Below are 5,284 nucleotides of genomic sequence, written 5' to 3' on the forward strand. Positions count from 1 at the left end.
TCATGGGCTGGTGGTGGTAAGAAAACAGACGGGAAACACTGGCACCTTCGCCCGTTCTCCCCTATTTTGGCTGGCGGCACGTGGGAAGTTGGAAGTAACCTCCCGTGTCTCTCTGTGGCCTTCTGGAGCATTTCTTTCCCGTGGCTCCCACAAAGCTTTGGCCTGTTGGGACACTATTCTTGGTATTTTAGGTAACAAGCCATCTCCGTGTCCAGTTCTGTCCTTTCGTTAGTTAACAAAAGAGAATGCAATTTGGAAAAGGAAACTTCACACAGGGGAAAAAATGCACATGAAAACATTTTTTGCTTCGTAATTAAGTGGCTAGAAATTAACCTTGAACATCATCCTATGATGATAGTTTTTCAAGTACAGAAAGGTGAGGAGAGAGGTTTGCATTTAACGCATGGAATTGCATGCAAGGTGAGACTCCGTGTTTCTCCCAAGGACAGCGCTCTTCTGAGTCACTTGACAACCCACCCCGTTTGTGAAGGAAAATTCTCGGGCTTGGACTCCGGGTCCTGGGAGATGTAAATCCCTCTGAGGTTTCAGTGGAAGCAAACACTTCATCAATTCCTACATTCTTTTCACGGTCTGTTTTTGTATTCTTAAAAATCACACTAGTTGGGTGCCTGGGTGGCTCAGTGGGTTAAGCATCTGCCTTCGGCTCAGGTCATGATCCCAGGGTTCGGGGATCGAGTCCCGCATCGGGCTCCCTGCTCAGCGGGGAGTCTGCTTCTCCCTCTGACCCTCCCCCCCCCATTCTCTCTCTCTCAAATAAATAAAATAAAATAAAATTACACTTTTTCCACTTCTACCCAATAATATGATTTTTTTAAACACAAAAGTGCAAGAAATGAAATGCTGTTGAAACCTTTCTCCCCCTTTCCGTTTCTATGTCTCTGAAGATCACAAAATCTAGAATTTGTCAGGTTGCCATTTTACTTGCTGAATACCGAATACACTGACTAAATATTCCTTACCTTCCAGGGGCTGCTCAAAGATAAAAATTTAAATCGATGGGTGTTATTTAGAATCATGATAACTGAGAAATCACAGAGTTTGGTTATAAGAATGTCCATCCATCTGCTAAAAGAAAAGTATAACTCCCACTACATGCTGACAAATCCCATCTGTTAAGATTTTCCCTTAGTTTCTATATTTTTCTTTTGTATGTCAGTGTTTTAAAATTCTTTATTAATTCTTTATTTTTATCAAAGTCATACATATACTTCAAGAAGTCAAATAGTTCCACAAGGCTTTTAATGTAAAAGGTAATTCTCCCTGCCACACCCCTGCTATCCCAATTCCCACCCCCTGTAAGTAACTGCTTTCAACAATTTTTAGCTTAAACTGGCCCACAGGACCCCAGTCGGTGGTCTCCTGCTCTCTGTAACCTCAGCTCCAAGACTGTCTGCCATATTCCTGCCTTGGAACCCCTGCTCTGGCCCTTGCCTCTGCCTGGGACTCTCTCCCTCAAATAGTTACGTGGTTAACTCATTCACCTTCGGATCTGTGCTCCAAGTCTGGTTTTTTTTTGTTGTTTGTTTTTTTTGCTTTGAGTGAAGTAGAAAGCCTCTAGAGGGTCCCCCCACCAGCCCCAGCCTTATTGAGATATAATTGACATATAACATTGTGGAAGTTTTAAGTGCACAACATGATGATTTGAGACACTTATCTACTGCAAAATGATTACCGCAATATGATCAGTTAACACCTCCACCAACTCGTGTCATTATTTGTGTGTGTGTGTGGTGGGAATATTTAGGATCTACTCACTTAGCAACGTTCAAGTATATAACACAGTATTGTTAACCATAGTCACCAGGCTGTACGTCAGGTCCCCAGAACCCACTCATCGTATAGCTGGAAGTTTGTGTCCTTTGACCAGCAGCTCTGCATCCCCCCACCCCCACCCCAAGCCCCTGGCAACCACCAATCTGCTTCTTTCTGTGAAGTCAGCTCTCTCAGAGTCTACATGCAAGTGAGATCACACAGTATTTGCTTTTCTTTGTCTGACTTATCTCACTTAGCATAATGCCCTCCGGGTCAATTCGTGTTGTCGCAAACAGCAGGATTTCCTTTTTTGTGGCTGCATAGTATTCCATTGTGTCGAGGGTTTGGAGCAGAGGATTGGGGTGATCTGCCTTAGGTTTGAATGGTTTGTTCTGGCTTCTGGGTTGAGAATAGACTGAAGCAAGAGGGAAGGCGGGGAGACCAGTTTGGAAACTATCACAGAAATGTGGGTGGAAAATGGTGGTTGCATGAACTAGGGGGTGTGTGGGTGAGAAGTGGTCAGTTTCTGGATATATATTGAAGGAACTGCTACCAGGATTTGCTGGTAGATCGATGAAGGATGTGGGAGAGATAGACGTGCACCAAACACGAGTCCTCTAAGTTTTTGGCCTGAGCAGTTGCAAAAAAATCCATTGATACAGATGTTAATTCTCCTTAAATTCTGTAAATTTAAGGTAATCTCAGTGATATTGCAACTGGATTTTTAAAAGAAAGAAACAAGCTTATTGTGAAGTCCTTACAGAAAACTAACATACTAGGGTAGTCAGAAGAAATACTGAAAAAGAAGGGTAATAAAGTGAGATTAGTTCTACCAGTTAGTAAAACATCTTTCAAACAACAGGAATTCAAGTGGTAAGGAACGGCACCACCTGCCTCCGTCAGTGACATAAAACAGACCCCAGAAATAGACCTACACGTGTAGAAGAATTCAATGTATGACAGATCTGTAGAAAATGTAATTTCTTCAATAGATGGCATGAGGACAACTAGACAACCAGCAATAGGGAAGAAAAGGAAAAGCATTCCTATCTCACATTTCACATCTTAGTAACTTCCAGATACATCAAGAGAAAAGAAAATGTTGGAGATTCTTGAATGCATCATTTCAGGATGAGATGACGTTCCTTAAGTAGGACACAAAACTCCAAAGTCATAAGAAAATGCTAAGTGTGATGACATAAAAGTGAAAATGTTCTGCATGGAAAAATTCCCATAAAGAAGATAACTAACTTTGGGGCACCTGGGTGGCTCAGTCGGTTAAGCGTCTGCCTTCAGCTCAGGTCATGATCTCAGGGTCCTGGGATCGAGCCCCTCATCGGGCTCCCTGCTCAGTTGGGAGCCTGCTTCTCCCTCTGCCTCTGCAGCTCCCCCTGCTTGTGGTCAGTCTCTCTCTCTGACAAATATATAAGCCTTTAAAAAAAAAAAAGATAACTTCATCTTTCTTTTGAAAGAAAGTTTAATTTTCAAAAGAGATTACTTTCAACATACATACATATGTATCAAAAGCTGTTAGAAGTTATCAAGAAGAAAAATAACAGAAAAACGAGCAAAGAATATGACAGTTTGAGAAAAGGACCTATCAGTGACTGTGAAAAAGATATGAAGTCTAGAATAAGAGACATTAAAACTGCAGTGAGATTCTATTCTTGCATGAGGTTGGCAAAGACCAAAACGTTTGGTAACACCGTTTCTGAAGGTGTGAGGAAACAGGTTCTCTCTTCCAACCTTCTTTTGAGTAAATTGATACAACCTTTATGGAAGACAATTCAGCAACATCTGTCAAAATCACAAAAGCGTTTGGCGCAGAAATTCCACTTCTAGAACTTGTTCCCCCTCCTAGACTTGTCCGTGTGCGAAAGGACCCGTGTGCAGGGACAATGTCCTGTATTATTACTCACTCCCAGCCAGTTTCAGTATCTTTAGATGTTCCCTGAGTGCAAGGCAGCGGGGTGGGTCTGGGCTCAGTCAGAGGCTGTGTTGGAGAGTGAAAAGAGCCTCTGTATCGGAATCGGGCAGATGTGTTCGAATGTATACCCTTCGGCGTTGTTTGTGTGAATTTAAGGAAATTCAACACTTAAGGACTGCTGTGCCCCCAGCAGAAGGATCCTGCTATGAAGGGCACTGAGCCCTTGGCCCGGGTTCCTCAGCTACCACACAACCCAGCATGGACCCAGGGGCCATCCAGCCCAGCCCATGGGACGTGGGCTCAGGGAAAGTTGAGCTGCTTCCATTTGAGGCTCTGAGAGGAACAAATGGTGTCACTCTGGCCCATTCCATTCAGTCTTGGTTGCTTCCTGCAACAACAGAACATGGCAGGTTGATTAACTCACTTGCATGGTCATCTCTTCCAGGGTGTTGTTACTTCTCGCCATCCTCTGTGAGGTTGGGGCTCTTCCCTTGGCAAGAATGACAGTACCTTGAGGGGCGCCTGGGTGGCTCAGTCAGCGAAGCATCTGACTGTTGATTTCAGCTCAGGTCATGATCTCAGGGTCGTGAGATCGAGCCCCGTGTAGGGCTCAGTGCTCAGTGCGGAGTGTGCTCAAGATTCTCTCTCCCTCTCCCTCTGCCCCTCCCCACACTGCACACGCTCACTCTCTAAATAAAAAAAATATTTTTTTAAAAAAAGAATAATAGTACCTTGAATCACCAGGTTGTTAGGAAAATGAGAGAATATGTTTGTGAAGCGCCTAATGCTATAATGGGTACAGAGCAAGAAGTCAGTGGTAGTGACTATTTTTTTTAAAGATTTTATTTATTTATCTGAGAGAGAGAATGAGAGAGAGAGAGCATGAGAGGGGGGAGGGTCAGAGGGAGAAGCAGACTCCCCACTGAGCTGGGAGCCCAATGCGGGACTCGATCCCGGGACTCCAGGATCATGACCTGAGCCGAAGGCAGTTGCTCAACCAACTGAGCCACCCAGGCTCCCGGTAGTGACTATTTTTTGAATAAATTTCTTTGTCACCTTTGTTCCTCAAATCAGATGTCCCTGAATATCAAACAGCAACTGCTTTTTAGTTTATAATCCTGGCTATCTATCATTCCACTATAAATAACTAGAGAAAAATACATTTTCTAAACCTGTGTTTTTCAAACTGGTTTGTAACCTATTAGTGGATATAAATTCAATTTAGTGGGCTTTTAGCGGCATTTTTGAAAAAATGAACAGAGTAGAATAAGAGATCAGAATACAATGTAAGTTCCAGAGTAGATACCATCCTGTGAAGTGTTTTCAGCTTGTTTGTTAGAACCAGTATGTTTACATACGCAGGTGAGGTATCAAAGGGACTGTGTGTTCTATTTTTTTTTTTTAGAAAATTGAAAACTCCTTTTCTAAATTCTAAACTGCTGCTTGGCTTGAACATTTGTGAGGGTTTCAGCGGAATCAGATCAAATTGATCTTGTATGTAACCAGAACAAGCCCTTCGATGGGACCAAAGATGCCAGGAAGTCAGTAGGAGTGAATTCTAAAAGCCAGCCAACCAGAGAGCGT

The sequence above is a fragment of the Phoca vitulina genome, unplaced genomic scaffold, assembly GCF_004348235.1.
Source record: "Phoca vitulina isolate PV1807 unplaced genomic scaffold, GSC_HSeal_1.0 scaffold15, whole genome shotgun sequence".
In the NCBI taxonomy this organism is placed as follows: Eukaryota; Metazoa; Chordata; class Mammalia; order Carnivora; family Phocidae; genus Phoca; species Phoca vitulina.